This window comes from Pinus tabuliformis, chromosome 3_2 (genome assembly GCF_031772625.1).
Source record: "Pinus tabuliformis cultivar Carrire ecotype Pingquan chromosome 3_2, CPIR1, whole genome shotgun sequence".
Lineage (NCBI taxonomy): Eukaryota > Viridiplantae > Streptophyta > Pinopsida > Pinales > Pinaceae > Pinus > Pinus tabuliformis.
The window spans coordinates 453,971,077-453,990,766 of NC_142302.1; positions in this window are offsets into that span (position 1 = coordinate 453,971,077).

Sequence of the window (19,690 nt, forward strand, 5' to 3'; positions counted from 1 at the left end):
TTACAGAACTCACCCACCGCAAAATCATTGTTATTATTAGTAAAATGTAAAATACCATTTACCATTGGAATCCAGTTCATGTGGAAGTTACATAACACTATTAAACCCTTTAACTTGTGTGGCTGGAATTATATATGTATAAATATTTAAGTTTCAACTATCCGTTCAGTTTTGCAATTAAAATTTGAAATTTGAAGGGAGAAAATATAAAATGTGATGATTGTCAACATAATAAAGTTCGATCTGTTTAAAATTCAAATTCCACTAAATTAACCTAAAGAATATCCTGTGTGGCTAAGCCTTCATTTCATTCTTCCTTGATAAGTTAGCCGATATATAAAATTAAATATATATTCATAAAATTCTTTTGTTATTTATATTTTTGATGTATTCAATATACATATGAGTCAAGATTCGCTAATCACTTTTCTTCTATAAAGTATAAAATTACTATTTCATATAAAGTTGTATTTTATAATTTAATAAAATACATCTAATTTCATATAAGTTATAATGTAACAAAGTTGTATATATTGAGATATTTTCTCATCATTCAAAAGTGTTTAATTTTACTTGTTTTCTTTATGTGGGTCATCTTAATCTCTCTTTTCAAAAGTTCCATTCACCCCATCCCCTTATATTTTCTTTTTTCAAACGCAAAATGTTGTTATCAAACTCTTATTTATAGTCAATAAAGTTGGATCTTTCTCATCTAATTTAATACTAGAATTATGAATTATTCGAAATCCATAATGATCAGGATGTCAAATTATGACTGAGTCTTAGAATGTTTCATCCACTTCTATATATATATATATTACAACAATAATTTCTGCAATATAAAATCTTATACATATAATTCAACTCCCGGTTTCCTAAAAATTGTTGGCCTTCTTTGAAGATAGATATAAATTTATTACTTTATCAATTTAATTGCATTGAAAAAAGTAAAAACTTGAAATGGGAGTTGAGACTTTCCAACTTACTTGAAGTGAAAAAAGGGAAGCTATAAGGAACATAAAGCATTCATCATATATATATTTATTTTAATTGATCATTTTTTTTACAATTAACTTTGTAGTTTGGCCATTTTACATTCAAGCCAGTAAAAGCACCCAACACATCTGTAATTTCAAACAACAACTCAACAAATCTATCAATGAGCTTTAGTTCTTTCCAATGCTACTCATTCCAATCAACTTACAATATTTTCACACACGGTATGTTTGAGGCGATAGTCCATCAAGAAAAATTCAAGTACCTATCTCCACAATACTTTCAAATCTCAACAAAATCCTTCGAAATGTTAATAATTAATCCATAGTTGGGCACATTAAGACTTTGCAAAATTAGAAGATTACAATCTTTAAACTCATTATGCAACAAATCGAGACCGAGCCGGTGAACAGTCTTTTATATTTTGAGAGCACCATTCATGCTTCATACAAATGGGCATATCATTGACTCTATGATGGTCATGAAAACTGTATGTTCAACCTCACCGGACACATAAAATCATGTGTTTGGCATGTACCGACAACCTCTATGGTGGTCACAAAAATAGTCAGGCTTAATACTGATTTTCTTTTAATGGACGAAATTTATCTAACATATTGCAAACATCATTGGCTTTACCAATTTCCAAAAAGATGTTCACAGAGCGAGCAATAACAAACAATCCATTGAACTAGACCTTGGAATGTACGCGAAATTGAGATTGGATAAATTTGCGAGGGATTTGTCTTTTTTGACCAAGATGAAAGACATGTATTCCCAGATTACATTGCAACACTGTAAGTGATAGAATGATGCATTGTTACTAATGGCTTCCAACGTTTAGAGAGGGAAATATTTGGCAACATAAGTTGCTGCGCATTTTGATTTTGCGTTAAAGGTTTTGCCTATGCTGGCAAAACATATGTGGAGGAAAGGCAACGGGAAAAAATCACCAAATTTAGGAGTGAGTCACAAGAATCTGAGTGATATTATTTCCCCTAGTAATAAGGCGTGGTGAAACTCAACAAACTGTCAATTAGTGACAACTGGAGATCAATTAATTTTGAAAAATGTCTCATACTGAGAGGAAAATTAATTATGGCGTGGGAAATAGTGAGTTAAACTTGATATTATGCGCTGGAATATTACTCTTTAGTGTAAAAATTAATTAAACTATCCTAACCTACGCAGATCCTTCAAGGTCCGAGGGTTTGATATTGCTCCGATATGAAATTGTAATGCTTAGATTTTACAATTAACCAGACAATCAATTTAACCTAAATTTACCAACTAATTACAAACACATAACTGTATATCCCGTTTGAAGTCGTTTATGGACTATCGTTGCTCCCACTCTTGTTACCAAACTAAAATTTTCCTCCCAGCCTATCTGGAACAAACATATATGGTTCCCAGTTCTATAAGATTTTGAAATTGAGGTCTTCTTGCCCTTGTGATGATAAAAATCCAAGAACAATTAAAGTTCAAAAGGGTTCCATAATAGGGTGTTGACCCTAGTCCTACTAGAAGGGGTGGAAGTGTTTCCCACCATTTATCCTCCAACACATGGAGCCATGGGAGGACTGTGTGAGCCACGCTCCACTAGAACTGTGATGATGACTTCTAGATGTCTACTGGGAAGTTAGGCCATTGTAGTCGACACTTTAACCCTTTGGGTTTTATGGATGGTTAGGTTAGTATAGCTAACACCATGGTATATTCTAGTCAAGTATGTATAGGATGGGAGCATAAAATATTAGGAAGGATAAGATGATTCTAGAATAGCTTGGGAACTCTGCTGAGGCAGGGCATGAATACTAAATTTGTAAACCAATAAATGTTTAAAACACAAATTTTAAAAGTGTCTTCACATTATAAATGAGAATTCAATCTCAAAATTCAATCCTTACATGACTATGATAATCAATAAAGTAATTACTGATATACTATAAACCCTAACTTCGGGACAAAGTTTTTTAAAGGAGAGGTGTAATGACCTATCTTGAATTACGACAAAAGGTGATTATTAGCATGAATACGACGCATGCATATGATAGCTACACATGATTGCATCACATGCATTCCGATATATATATATATATATATACACACGTACACACACACACACAAATTGGCTATTACGACTCTATAATATAGATAAAAGAATTAGTAGAGTTACTTATTAAATAAACCCTTTTAACAAAACCATTTCTTTTAAAAATGGGTGAACTGACTCAGTCAAATCCCATTTAGTCACAAATATCATTATATAAATATAAAAGGTGTGACCACCTCTAAAAGTCATTAAAACCCATTTTGGATGGCAGGTGACTGAGAGAGAAAGGAAACCATATTATAATACAAATTTGTGATGCTGAGACAATGGAGGGCTTTGAGACGATGTATGTTTTTGGGATATAAGAAGAATGAATAGGGCGAAGTGAAGGGAAGTTTTATTTTCGTCTTTATAGTGAAGTGAAGACAAAGGAGGAAATATGGAGAGAGCCACGAAAAAGAAAATATAGCCAAAGTGAATATGTGGAATGAGCCTTGGGCTCAAGACTTAACGAAGAGACTTGAAAATTTGAGCAATTGTTCTTGGAGTTTTGGGAACAGGGGCCATAAAACCTCAATTTCAAAGTATTCTGGATCTGGGAACCAGATAAGTTGATCCCAGATAGGTTGGGAGGAAATGATCGGTTTAGTAGCAGGAGTGGGAGCAACGGAAGTATGGAATCAACTTCAAACATGATATCTAGTTATGCATATGCAATTAAACTGGTGAATTTAGGTTAAATTGGTTTTTTGGTTAATTGTAAAATTTGGGAATTACAACATATGTCTGGGAAGGATAGAGAAACCATAATAACAAGTCATGTTCTTCCTCTGTACGCTTCAAAATTCAAAGTATTTGTGTATAAATTCCAAACTTCCACAAGATCTTCTCCCAAACAAGCCGTAGACCTCTCCTAGTTCACAAGCCATGTTAGTGAAACAAGATCCTTTTTTAGAACTCTTGTGTTACCTAAGCACATAATTTGTGGATACATTTTCTACATATCCAATGATCAAGCCCAATTTTGGCTTTATCCCCTCTAACCACCTTCTAGATCAGTGAGTTACCAACCAAATGGAAAGCTAAATTAACAAATTTTCATATAATTGATGCATCAAACACTTGTTTCACCAAGTTCCTAATCTATTCCTCTCCTATGGTAGGGTACGAGTACTTATATTTGACTACCTTGACCCATAAGAGTTTTTATCATATCAACCGGGTATGAGTACTTAGATTTGACTACCTTGACCCACAAGAGTTTTTGTTGTATCAACCTCCCTATATTTTAGTAGCTAGGGCCTTAGAAAAGAGGAATAGGTTTTTGAGGTCCCATCCTCTATTTGCTTTATGAATTACCATTTTTATTTTTCTTCACGATGCCAACAAAAGAGATTTCTTTTTGTTGTCTCATTAGGACGTAAGCCAATGAGATCTAATATGACGGTATGGCTTCCAATGTTTCTTTAATAATCACTAATCCCCCTCTTGAGAGCCACTGATTGCATTGATGGTTTATCAACCATTTCTAGTTAGATTTTTTGTATAGATTTGGTTTCAAGTAGAAGCCCTGATACTTTATTCCTTGATATATATCAGTCACGTAGCAAGCAAAAATCTAGGAAAATAATATTTTCTCATACTTTTGAATGTCCTACGTGCTTAGAGTGCATTTGTTAATATTTATCATCATATGAAGAACTTTACAAAATAAGTCCCATAAATTTTAAAATTTTTAAACTATCATTCTAAAACCTTCACATAAAATCAAAATACAATCCAGAAATTGTTAGAAATTAATTAATGGAGCAATAAAACACAAAATATTGCAGAAACACAAACACAAAAACACATAAAACAAGAGAGACACAGATATTCGTGGTTCACCCAATTTGGGCTACGTCCACTAAGAAAAACAATCATTCCTTTTATATTATCCAACAAAATGAAGAGTTAGAACCTATAGCAAATCCACTGTAATTTCCTCTTCGTTCTCACACACTCTCCTCTCTCTTTCTCGCTTAGAATAATAATAATACACAACGGCAATAAAATTCCCTCATTTAAACCAAGGGTTGTATTCTAGGGAAAAAAACACTAAATTAACATAACTTCTACCATTATATCATCCGCCTAATGAATGACCCAGATTGACTACGAAATTATAATATTTTACAAGGAAAATTTTCATCTATTTTTAGCTTCGAGGCGCTACCCCTAAACCCCCGCTAGGGGGGCTCATAAAATCATCGTTGCCCCCCTTTGGACCCCCCTTGACGACAATCATACAAGTGATGTTTCCACTCCATTAGAAATAGAGATCCAACGTGGTTGAAACAAAAAACGTCTGAATAATTAAGAAGATAATCAGGCTCCACACCCAACAATCTCCCACTTGGAGACTGATTATATAAACTCCATTGTTGCTTCACTTGCTGGACAATGACTCCACTTGGACTAGTCTATTTCTCATCTTCACCATCATACTTGAAGAGCAATTGAAACTGAGCATAATCTCAGTTTCTGTTTGGTTACAACTTTTGCTAACATATCTTTAGGATTCTGGCTAGTGTGTATCTTTTCCAGCCTCAATTAACCATTTCCAACATTGACCTTATGAAATGGTACTTGAGTTTTATATGTTTAGTATTAGAATGAAATGCTGATTTCTTTTCAAGATGAATGACACTCTGGCTATCACTATATAACCTGTTAGAGTCGGTCTAGTAGCCCTCCATCAGCGATCAAAACTCTTTGCATTTGCATAGGTAGGTGTCTCATCAGTGTCATCTTATTGCATTCCATTAGGCATGCCATAACCCTGATGGAGGAGCTGGTGTCTTTGTCCCCCTCTTGGCATTGCTGGATCAAAGTCATTTCAGTCCTTAATCTCTTTCAGGCTTGTCTTGTCTTGTCTTGAGGTCAAATTCCTAGGTCTAGGGTTTTGGTCAAGTTTGTTTACAAGGTCATGTCTCTGAAGGTCAATAAGTGCTCAGCAAGCCAGAGGGATGATTTTCAAAATGTTTCTTCGCAAATTTCTATCTTGTACAATTAATTTTCACCTTGGATTTAAAAACCCTGTTTTTAAAGCTAAGGTCATTTTTCAAATTTTTGTAAAAAGTGATGAAATTTCAAAAAGCTTCCAAGGACAGCATGTAACCCTGGCTCCCTTGCCAAGATCCCTCAGATGATATCCCTGCAAAAAGTATCGAGCAAAAGCATTAAATGAGTCAATTTCAGGACAAAGGAAACCAAAATGGTCAATTTTATAAAGTGTCAAAGAAAAACATTATAAAGTGGGTTTGGGCATGAAATTATTTCAAATCAAAGTTATAAAAGCCCAATCTCCCTCCATTTACCCTCATTGTGCATCTAACTCACTTGCAAGAGAGATTGGGCGAGGGTTGGAGCGAAATTGTGAGCAGACCAGGCGCGCGACCCGTCAGACCAGGCGCGCGACCCGTCAAGCGCCTTCCAGCAGTGTTATTTTCTAACGGGCGCGACCCGTCAGTGGCGCGCGACCCGTTGGGTGAGGCGCGCGACCCGTCAGCGCCCTCCTTACCAAATCACCTGCAAATTCATCCAAGGAGCCAACAAAATTGCTAAATTGCCTAAGGTAGGCCCTCCAACTTACAAATTGCTGCTTGTTATGGTTAAAGACATCATGAATACATGTTTTAAAGATCTCATTGTGCAAGAGAAAAAGCTCTATATGGCTGTGGTTTAAAATTGTAAAATATGCCTAGGGTTTTATGCTGTTTTAAGGTTTTTCCCTTGTAAATCATTTTTCCCATTTCCCATGTCATTTTCCTTGTCTTTTTATATAAATTTCCCTTTTAAATTTGTAAAGAAAACCTAAACCCTACCCCTTTTCCCTAAAAAATGAAGAATCAAGCCCTAACCCTACCTCTCATTATACCCATGTAAACAATGAATATAATGATGCATATGCAATGATTTTTGCAATGTTTTTTCCCTTAAATCCCTGTTTTATATATTTATTCCCATTTTCCCTTTAAAGGTGTCCCTCCCCTAACATTCCCCTCGTGCTCCTTGTCCCCTTGAAACAACATATAAATCAACATTTTACAAGGTAGAAACAACAGTACATTTTGGCCACTGTGCTCCTTAAACAATGTCAGAAACCGAAACCTATGAGCAGAGTGATGACCAAGCATCAGCTTCAGAGATTGAGGTACAGAGGAGGCCTCATAAGGGTGGAAAGGGCGGTCATCATAGGCGAGAGGAGCCCACCTCTTTGACAGATTTACAAGCTTATCCTATGGCAGTCTCATGTTTCCAGTACATGTCTTGCTATGAGTTTTGCGAGAGGATCTCTTGGATTCAGCACCACAGAGAGTTGGCTCGCTTATTTTTTTTACACTTGCATGATGGACATGTCAACCTTGTCGGGGTGGACTTTACATTGACACCCGAGATGATTGCACAGGCCACAGGGATACCTAAAGTCGGAGAGGTATGGAATAAGCGCAAGGTGTTGGACAGTGTTCATTTTGAGCCTTTCGTTAGACCAGCACTCATGAGACACTTGACAGGAGTGTTTCCCTTCAGATTTCTCAGGAGTGAGTATGCTCCCATGATGAGGCTCATCATGCTCTATTTTACTTGTGAGGGCAGATTTTCACAGGTATGTTCGTACCATATTCGCCTATTGATGCACTTCACACGGGTACGGATGATGAACATCCCTGTTTTCTTCTATCAGAACATTGAGAGGATGGTGTCCATGATGCAGAGGAGGAGCCCGGCACAACAGTATAGGATCCTTTACCATTATGGTTTGATTCAGCTTGTGGTGTTACATCAGTTGGCTCAGCAGGGCATCTCATGGGAGGAGTTCATCTCTCGTGAGCTTTTCACAGCACCACCACCGCCACATCCTGAGGTTATTCACGAGGAGGGAGGACCATCACAACAGCATGACATCCCCGTCACTAGACATGTGAGCTCCTCACCTTTGGTTACTTATCAGAGAGGCCAGAGGGCCTTATTTGCAGCAGCTCGGCGAGTACTTTCTCCACAGCATGTGGAAGGGGTCTCGCCTTCTTCATCAGCTCAGCGAGTGTTATCTCCACAGCAGGTGGAAGGGGCCTCGCTTTCTTCAGCAGCACAGGCAGCACAGAGGGGCAAGCAGCCCAAGATTGATGAGGGGCCATCAGGTGTTCCAGCTATCGAGCTTATTGATCTTGATGTCAGTTCTCCTAGCCTAGAGTCGAAGGAGATCATTCAGCACCTTAGAGCTGAAAATGATGCATTGCAGAGGAGATTAGAGGGGGCACAATGGACAATCTCATATCTAGAGCAGCGCAACAAACAGTTGGAGGATGAGCAAGCTCTTGATGAGTTGTGGAGGATCCGTAGTGACCGCAACTTGAATCGAAGAAGACCCGGTGATCCATTGCCCGCTGAGCGAGAGTCCATGCTTATCCAACTCAATGCTCACTTGGAGAGGTTGTTGGCTAAGGCCAACCAAGATAAAAAATTGTTGAGAAACATGAAGAACCATTATTGGGCGAGAATGCACGTGTGCAAGGCAAAGATGAAGATGTTCCAAAGGCGGTTGGCCAAGGCACAAAAAAGGAGAAAGAGGCCCGATCCCCTCCATATCTTGGATGAGGCCTCACTGAAGGACCAAGGCACTAAATAGCCTAGCCACATCACAAATCCCAAGAAATTTTGAGCATTTTTGGTAAATTTTGGTTTTTTCAGGCAATTTACAAGTTTTCTCCATTAACGTGTCTCACCCCCCGCGCGACCCTTCATCCTGGCAACTCCATTTTGCAAAAACTCAGCATTTCCAGATTTTTCATGAGAAGTTACATATGCTCATCCATGGCCAAGAGATTTTATGAAGTTTTGGGCCTCCAAAAAGTCAAAAAACAAGCAAAAAATGACTTTCTGCCACATTTTTGAGACACAGAAAGCAGCCTTGGGAGATTGCAATTTTGGAGGGGCAAATGACCACCAAATTCAGAAATTCCAGTTGTGTTGGAAAGTAGACTCATAGAACTTTCCAACAAGCCTACTATTTCTCAATTTGGACACCTGGAAGTGCCCCAAAAGTAGTCCGAAAGGCGCGCGACCCGTCAAGCAGAGGCGCGCGACCCGTCTGGCAAATTTCTCCAAATTTCAGTGTATAGCTCAGAAAAACGCAGTTTGACCCTCTTTGACTTTTTGGGGTGGATTATTATCCTCTTTGATGTAATTAATGTACTTTTATGACACTTTTAAACCTATGTACCTCTTCTAGAAGATTTATTCATGAAATAGGTGAAAATTAAATGAATGAATTGGTTTCCTAGCTTATAGAGGCAAGTTGTTTTGACTGCCTAGTTTTCAGTGCTTAGTTTAGAAGTGGTTGAAAAAACTCCTAGGATAGTGAGCTCAACCCATGGAGGCAGGGAAAGAGGTTAGATGATCTATATTATGTACTTTCTTGCTCATTTTCATGGTTGGACTCTTGAGGGAAAAGCTATCATTGTATTATTCACTGTATCTCTGCAATTTTTGGCTAAGGAAGACCAGGGTTTTGCAGTCCTTTTGGGATTCTTGTGGTTACATGTATTGATGGTGTGTTTCTATATGTACTTGTAAGTGTGTTATGTGAATCATTTCCTTTCTTTTCCTTCTGCACATTAAACAAATGAAGTGTTAAAGTAGAATTCATGACTGTCATGCTCTGCTTTTAAGTTTGTTTAATTTCAATGTTTTCTGCTGTTTAAGGAGAATTCAAAGTTATTGTTTGCTCTCCTTATCTCCTCACCTGTTTTTCTCATCCATTCACCTCAATCTAAGGCATCAATACTGTATCCTACCTCGCCCCAAAGAACCCCCTGCAGAAACTGTGTCCTATCCCCGCACCCAAAATTGCCACTCCTCAATTTGCCACCAAAAACCCTAAAAATCCCAAATCAACCCTTTTGATCAGTTTAATAGCCTAAAATCAGTGTTACCCTATTGGTTATCTCGCCCATTGAAGATCTTTCTCGAGATAGACCGGAGAGATCCCTCTCCTACCCCGTAGGGCTAGCTACAAGGCTAAGTGGTTTGATGTTGCCTTGAGGTTTACCTTTCTCAGCCTGAGGTGAAATTTCAAGCGCTAACATAACCTTCCCATCTCCTATTTCTTACCGAATTCATCCATAAACCTTTGTAACAAAATCATTTATTTACTAGCCTCTATAGCAATAACATACTCTGTTTCCCTTGTTGAAAGTGCAACAATGTTTTGCAATTTTGAAACCCAACTGATAACTGTTCCACCTATAGTAAACACATACTATGTGGTGCTCCTGTTGTTATCTTTATCACATACCATATCTGCATCAACATATCCCTGTAGAGCACTGTTTGAACCACTAAATCCTAATGCTTGATTTGTGGTACCTCTCAAATACCTAAACATCCACTTCATTGCCATTCGATGCTCTTTGCCTGGATTGTTCATATACCTTCTTACAACTCCCACTACATGTGCGATATCAGGCCTTGTGCATACCATTGCATTTGTTAAGCTTCCAACTGCTGATGCATATGGGAATTTACACATATAATCCATCTCTTCCTGAGTCTTGGGACACATTTCCTTACGTAGTTTGAAATAACTAGCCAAAGGTGTACTAAATGGTTTTGCATTTTGCATATTAAATATTTTCAACACATTTTCTATGTAATCACTCTAAGACAATGTTAATTTTCGATTTTTCCTGTCTCTAGTTATTATCATACCAAGGATTTGTTTTGCAACACCCAAATCCTTCATTGCAAATGAATTTTCCTATTTTCCTTTGAGCACATTTATTTAACTGCATGTTAGGCCCTGCAACAAGCATGCCATATACATACAATAGAGATATAATATAGCTGCTATCATTTTTATTTTTAAGATAAACACAATGGTCAAAGTGACATCTACTATAACCTTGTTCATACATAAACCTGTCAAATTTTAGGTACCACTTCCTGGGAGCCTGTTTTAATCCATATAAGATCTTCTTCAATTTGCACACTAATTTTTCCTTCCATTTGACCTCATACCCTTGTGGCCATTTCATATATATTTATTCTTCCAAATCCCCTTGGAGAAAGGATGTCTTTACATCAAACTGCTCAAGATGCAAATCTTCTACTGCAACTAGAATTAAAATAGTTATAACTAAATTCATTTTAACAATAGAAGAAAAAAATTCATTAAAGTATATACCTTTCTTTTGTGCAAACCCCTTCACAACAAGTCTATCCTTATACCTCTATTTACCTCCATCTTCTTCCTTCAACCTGTAAACCCATTTATTCAAGGAGTCCATCTCTTCTTCCATGGTTTGCTCGCAGTTCTTCATGGTTTCTACCCACATTGCTTCTTCATATCTTTTTGGTTCACTAGAATCACTGAACAATACATAATATAATGAAGGAGAGTATTGTTCAGGGGGTATACTTATCCTGGTAGATATTCTAACACCACTTTCAGGTGTTTGAGGTTCCTGTTGTTGTTGTGGTTGTTGTTGTTGTTTTGGATGCTGATCATTATGATTTTTAGGCATCTTTACTTTTCCTATGATCTCATCAAGCATTGTGTGTTCTTTGTTTTCTTTTTCCTGTTTCTTTCCCTGCATTTGATCCTTATACAAGACCTTTAGATTGAATATGACATCTTTTCTCCTAATGATTTTGTGATTTTCATAATCATATAAGCGATAACCTAAATCATTAACACCATACCCAATAAAGGTACATTTCTTTGATTTTGCCTCAAAATTTGTGATATTTTATCTATGAATGTCGACAAAGGCTTCACAACCGAAAGTCTTTAAAAATGAGTAGTTTACCTTTTTACCTATCGATGCCTCCTAAGGAATACCACCATCCAAGGAACTTGAAGGCCCTCTGTTTATTAGATAAACAATAGTATCTACAACATCTGCCCAAAATTTTAAGGGAAATCCTGCATGCAATCTCATGCACCTTGCATGTTGCATGCTTGTCCTGTTCATCATTGTCTTGTCCTGTTGGCATTATCATTTAGGTTTGGTGCTATGGCATAGGTGTTGTACTTGATGGCAACTCACTCAAGTGGAAAAACTCTGTTCAGGCTCTCAAAATGATGGAAAATAAGGGGTTCGCAGGTACACCGTTCAAAAGGTGCGGGCCCGCAGGCACGCCATTCAAAAGGTGCGGTCATGTCCGCAGGTTATCCGAACAGAAGGTGCGGACCCCAGTTCACTCACTCCAATGCAGAGAAGCGTGCACACGTGGGGTTTCTTATGTTTGGCCCTTGGTATTTAGCCCGTCGTTCATGATCCTATGGTTTTGGTTCGTGGTATAGGATCTAAATTATTGAACCCCGGTTTGGATCCCTTGTATTGGTTTTCGATGGTTTTGTCCCATGGTTTGAATAAGGGCTTGCTTATAAAAAGGAAAGGAGATCACTTGGCTAGACACTTGTGAAATTTGAATATCTTAAGATCTGAAATTTTGGGTAATTGGTTTAAAAAGCTAGATCTAAATCAAGGTGAAATCTGTAAAGTGTAAGGTGGATCTGTTGATAGGTCATGATCTCTTGGGCGCGTGATCAGATCTGTGGATTTGACAGTCGGTGGTACATTGGAGGACTGTTAATTTGGCTCTATTTGGAGGTCCGTAGGCGATCCACAGCTCAGGTGTGGAGGTACGCAGGGCAGCAGAAGGCACAGTGCGGAGGTACGCAGTGCAGCCGAAGGCGCAGGTGCGGAGGTACGCAGCACGACAGAAGGAGCAGGTGCGTGGGTACGCAGAGAAACAGAAGGATCAGGTGCGGAGGTACGCTGTCGGGCAAACAGTGCAGGTGCGGATCTGGACAAAGGTACGCAGTTCAGCAGAAGGGCTAGGTGCGGAGGTACGCAGAGCACAAGAAGGATCAGGTGCAGATCTGCGCAGGCTAGACACAAAAGAACTACGAATATTCACAGGCTTCTATTGGTGAAGTTGCGGACCCCTTTTGAAATAATTATTGGCTGCCTTTTATCTATTGTTGCAGAGTTCTGGGTTTAGATTACTGGTATAGCTTTTCTGTTTATAACATTATGAGAAGTTGGGTGATTCATTGGTTGATTGTATAAGGAGATTGGTTGATTCACATGTATTTGATGATTATTTGATGGATTCAGTCTGAAAATTAATGAAACGTGGTCCTTAAAGAAGTAGAAGAGATAAGGGGGTTGTAGCTCCCTTCCAGGAGAGACTGGAAAACGAGAGAGGGTTGTAGCTCTCTGCAGGTTGCAGCCTGCGTACTGGTAAAGGACTACACCAATACAAAATCATTGTAAAAGAAGTTTCTAATTGAAAGAAGATAGAGACATATTGCAGCAGGTGGTTTTCACCCAAATTGGGTTTCCACCTTATATCTGGTGTTCTTTGGAGTGATTATCTGTTTTTACCGTTCTTGCTCATTATTATATGGTACTGACATACAAACTAATGATCAATATCTGAAGAATAAATTAAAGTATAAATCTGGAAGATATATTGAAAATAATTTGATAATACTGATTCACCCCCCCTCTCAGTATTATTTCCAACAATTGGTATCAGAGCAGGTCTTTCTGAAGAAGCTTGATCGCTTGGAGGAAGATCCATCATCATGAGCAACTACGAGAGAGAAGCATCTATCAGGCCACCGATTTTTGATGGGACAAACTTTGTATATTGGAAGGTAAGAGTTACTGCCTATCTTCAATCACTTGGTACATAAGTCTGGGATATCATAGATACAGGGTACACTTTTCCTTCAGCAACTCCTACAAATCCGACTGAGAAGAAGAAAGATGAAACAAATGCAAAAGAAGTCAATACCCTATTAGGATGCCTATCTCAATCAGAATTTGTCAAGGTAATGCAGCATAAATCCGCAAAAGAAATATGGGACAAGATTATTTTGAGCTATGAAGGAGATGAACAGGTAAAACGAGCAAAACTTCAAACCCTCAGGATTTAGTATGAAAATCTCAGAATGCACAATGATGAAAGTGTGGCTAACTATTTCCTTCGTGTAGATGAGATTGTTAATTGTATGAAAAACTTGGGTGAAGAAATAAAAGAGGCTGTTGTGGTTGAAAAATTTCTAAGATCTGTGTCCCCTAGGTTTGAATCTAAAGTTTTTGCAATAGAAGAAAAGGAGAATCTACGAAACCTTACCATGTCACAGCTACACGGGATTCTAACTGCTTATGAAATGTGGAAAGGAGGACCATCAGACAGGAGAGAAGCAAGTTTCAAGGCTTCAGGCAAAGGAGACTACTATGAGTTAGGACATGCGTCAGAAGAGGAAGAAGAATCAAATTTTGTCAAAAACCTTTAACGGGGTACTGGAAGATTTAGAAGTAAGTTAACTTTCAAATGTTTTGCTTGTGGGAGAGTCGGTCACTATGTTGCCAAATGTCCTCATAAGGATAAAAATGACAAAGGGAAGGAACCTGTTAGATGGAATAAGAAACAGAATGTAACTAAGAAAAGTTACTACACTCATGAAGATAGTGATGGTCTTTCAAATAGTGATGAAGATGAACGAGGTTTTAACTATAAACTTTTAATGGCTTTTGAAGATGATGATTACATGGATGCTATAGATGTGGATGGCTTTTATGAAGAGATTTCTAGACTCAAAACATGTTTAGAAGAAAAGAATGTGATTATTGATACTCTGCAATTCCAACTTGATGAAAAAGAAAAATTTCTTGAGAAGTTAGAATGTGAAATTTTTGGTCTTAGAAAAGAAATTGAGAAAACAATGGCTCTTAATCTTAAATTTGTTAAAGGATCGGAAACTCTGGATGAGATTATCAATGTACAACATTCTCCACTAATCAAGACAGGTCTGGGGTATAATGGAGACGCATCTCAAGCATCCACCTGAAAGAGTTATCTCAATACAACAAGGAGGAATGAGCAAAAGTGCAATGGAGATCACCAGGTAAAACAAGGACGAATTACATCAAGAATAAACAAAGACTACCAGGTAAATCAAGGGCAATCCACCTTAAGGATGAACAAAAGCTACAACCAGCCACAGGTAAAATCTTCTCAATTTGCCTCAAGAATGGATGACAATAGAAACTACAATAATTTGGTAGGTAGATTTGATAATCACAGAAGTTTCTTCAATGACCAATGTTTCTCTTGCCATAACTTTGGCCACAAAGCAGCTCAATGTGTTCCCTATAAAACAATCATGACTAGAGAAGCTCAAAAACAAAGAAGTATGACTGGGATCACGAAAAGGACCTATAACAACTTTTCGGCCCTTGAAAATGAAATTGAATGTTCTATTTGTAATAACTTTGGTCATGAAGATTTTGAATGCAGGAGCAGGTTTTGGCAGACAAAGGAACAAGCCTCAAGTACCAGAACATGGAGAATAAAGGAACCACAACCAAAAATATGTGGGATAGCTTTTTATGTAGAAGGACAGGAAAATCAATGGTACATCGACAACGGATGTTCGAAGCATATGACAGGTGATAAAGAAAAACTTGAATCATATAGTGCTTTAGAAAAGGGAAAGAAAGTTTCTTTTGGAAATGATACCCCTGTAGTCATAAAAGGAAGAGGCACTGCTCAGTTGAAAGAAACGGTCAAAGCTGGAAAGGTTTTGTATGTTGATGGATTGAAGCATAATCTACTGAGTTTCAGTCAGATGTGCGATCAAGGAACCGAGGTAATATTTCGATCAAATGGATGTAGTGTTCGTGATCTTGATATAGGAAAAACAGTGATCAAAGGCAGAAGAACTCCAAATAATTTATACATATTTGAAGAAGGACAACAACAATGCTATTTGAGTAAGGATGATGAACACTAGTTATGGCACCGGAGGTTGGGGCATCTAAGCTTTTCACAAATAAGGAAAGCATGCAAATACCAGGCAGTTCGTGGTCTTCCAGATATCAAAATTCCAGACAACACCATATGCAAATCATGTCAGTTTGGTAAGAAAACCAGAACTAACTTCCCAGAGAAGGAAGGATCAGCCAGCAGGCCTCTTGAACTAGTCCATACAGATGTATGTGGTCCATTTAGGACAAGATCACCTCGAGGAGAAGAATACTTTATATTATTCATTGACGACTTCTCCAGGATGGTTTGGTTAGGACTTATGAAACACAAATACAAAGCATTCGAAAAATTCAAATCTTTCAAAGCCTTGGTTGAAAACGAATCAGATCACAAAATTAAGTGCCTCAAGTCTGACAGAGGTGGGGAGTTTACCTCAAATGAATTTTTCGATTTCTGTGAAGAACATGGAATAAGAAGGGAATTCTCTACAGCTAGGACTCCTCAGCAAAATGGAGTGGTGGAAAGAATGAACAGAACGGTTCAACAAATGGCTCGTGCTATGCTTGATGAGTCTGGAACTCCCGCAACCTTCTGGGGTGAAGCTGCATTTGCTGCGGTTGTTATTCTCAACAAAACAAATGTCCGAGTGAACAACACTCAAACTCCTCATGAGCTCTGGTATGGTGAGACTCCTTCGGTAAAGCATTTCAAAATTTTTGGAAGCAAATGCTATATTAAGAATAATGATGAACAACTTGGCAAACTTGAACCTAGAGCAGATGAAGGCATTCTCCTTGGTTATTCTCCCCACAACAAAGCATATAAGTGTTACAATAAAAGACTTGGAATAATTGTTGACAACATCGATGTGGTGGTTGATGAAAAAGGAAACATTCCTAGGCAAGTAAATTATGAAAATATCGAAGAGGATGAAGACTACCCTCCAAATCATACTGAAGATGAAGAAGAACCTCAAGAGGCACCAGAGGAACATACAAGGATAGAAGAGACCATCCAGGTATGTTCAAAAGAATCATCCAGAATCTCAAATCTTGGGGAAAAAGGAGGCAGGCGTATAAACAAGAAGAACAATTGCAGAAGCTTCAAGCTATTTGGCATTACTCTCCTCCACTGAACCACAAAATGTAAGAGAGTCATGCAAAGATGAATGTTGGGTCAAGGTAACGGATGAAGAACTTGAGCAGATCGAAAAGAACAACACTTGGGAGTTGGTTCCTAGACCAAAAGATAAGAATGTCATAGGGACAAAATGGATCTTCAAAAATAAGTTGAATAAAAATGGGGAGGTAATTAGAAACAAGGCCAGACTTGTTTGTAAAGGGTATGCCCAACAAGAAGGAATACATTTTGAAGAATCTTTTGCTCCTGTTGCAAGACTTGAGGCCATCCGAATGTTCCTTGCTCTCTCAAGCTTTCAGAAGTTCAAAGTATTTCAAATGGACGTGAAATCAACCTTTCTGAATGGAGACTTTGAAGAAGAAGTATACATTGAGCAGCCAGATGGTTTCATTCTTGGGAATGATCCAAATCTTGTATGCAGACTGAAAAAGGCTCTGTATGGCCTTAAACAGGCTCCAAGGGCTTGGTACTACCGTTTGGACAAATATCTTCATCAACAAGGTTTTTCAAAAAGGATCAACAGATAGCAATATTTATATAAAAATTGAAAATGACAAATTGCTAATACTTGTGGTGTATGTAGATGATATTATCTTTGGCAGCAATGAAGAATCTATGAGTCAAAGTTTTGCCTTGGTGATGTAGAAAGAATTCCAAATGTCCTTGCTTGGAGAGCTGACATATTTTCTTGGATTGTGTTAACACCCAGGTTGTTCCCTTTGACTCCTGAGGGAATACGGCCGTGGTAACCACTAACCAAGCTTTGGATTACAGGTTCTAGCCCACCTGTAATCAGAGAGGGCTCTCTCTTTTAGTTTTAACTTTGTTTTTGAGGATTTTAGGCTAGTTACGAGGTGCGAGTTTTGTTTAAAGTTTTGGTTGAATGATGTCTTCCAGTAGCTGAGATGAGATCTTCAGAAGATTCAGTCCATTGGGAAATGGAGTCTGTGATTATGGGCTGTTTGAGATATTGAGTAAGATTGCTAAAACTGCAGGGCCATATAGATATATCATGAAACAAACTTAAAATTGTGAAGATGAAATATGTCTAGCCAGTGAGAGGCAACTAAGAGTCTTTCACTAAGCTGGTGTTGTGGGAAAAGGATATATCACTCAGGAGCGAATTTGAATTCCTGAATAATACTCACTGTGAAAGTTTTAGTATGAAGGTGAAGAAACTAAGAATTACACTTTCATAGCTAATACTGGAGAAAACATTCATAACAGCATAGATTGAGTTCAGGGTGTTTAATGAACAAATCCTGAACTATTCTTTTTCTGTGCTATTAAACTGTGAAATATAGAGCATAAGCGGATTATGATAGAATGAAATACATAACAAGAAGGTTCAGGAAACTTATTGTGCCATGAAATATGCAGGAATCCTGTAGCAGTAAGCAATCACACCACAACACATCAAAACAACTCAGAACTTCAGAAATTCCATCAGCTCCCTGTATTAAAAGTCTGAAATTTACAGCATAAGTTCTCCAGAAGAAAAAATCAACAACCCCAGCAAGCTTATGCGAGGGGATATATATACAATCGGTTTTACAAAATATCTGAACGTCGAGTCATTTTCTCAATAACTGCGTTCACCAACTTTCAGAATAGCAGATAAAAAAGTTATTGCTATTTTAAATATACAATGAATACCCTTCAGTTTTGTCAGAAACTTTTTTGACTTTTGGAGGCCACTGAGTCGGTTGGGCACTTTGTATTAATTTTGAATGATATGCTCTTTATTGCTTGGTCGAGGTGCGGCTATCTCAGCCCTGTCATCTGCATCTGACGGTGTTGCTTTAGTGTCCAAATTTGTTTGCTGAGTTGGCTCTGTCCACTCCTCTCCAGTCATAATAAATGTATCAATTTTTCTGAACATGATGACTTATGATTGATGTACAAAAATTTGATGAAAAATATGTTTGTTCACAACAATGTCTGTATCATGCTTGTCCACCATTCCTGAGTAGGCAACTGATGTCTCAAAATTGTGCCTAAGGTTTCATCTGCCTCAGTATATTTGTAGTAATTTGGAGGCACTTCAAACAGATGTCTAATCTCATTCATGATAAAAAACAAATTCTCTATTCTGTCATAGAGACTTTGCCCAGATGCAGGTCCTGTTTCCTCTGGGGTACTTGATGCTGCAGTGATCTGATTTGTAGCAAGTGTTTTTACCCTCTTGGCATAGTTTTCATGGGATAGTAACCTTCCTGCACTATTTAGTAAGCTGGGAAGGCCTCTGTTATGCAATGCTGTAATTTTCTCCATGAATTTGTTCACCTCTGTCTGCATTTCTTGGCATCTTCTATCCAATGTTTGCACAAGATTTCTCAAATTGAGCACCCTTTTAACTAATAAAATGGTATCAGTCCTGTTAGAGATACCCATTACTGCCAGCTGAGGGCCTGTGCAGTTGTTCAGGACATTGATCATCCTATTGGCTATCTCAGGCATATTGCCTAGAGATGCCCTTGCTCTTTGGCTTTCCTTTTAGGCCCTGCCTATGAGACCTATGTGCTCATGGATGGTTTCAATATATTGCCATTGATCTGTTATAGACTGACCAATATTGGCCCATAGGACTTTCTTGATTTCAGCCACCACTTTGTCAAGAGAGAGCTCTTTCTCCAGTTCTTTTATTTTCTTCTCAAGAGCCCTTAC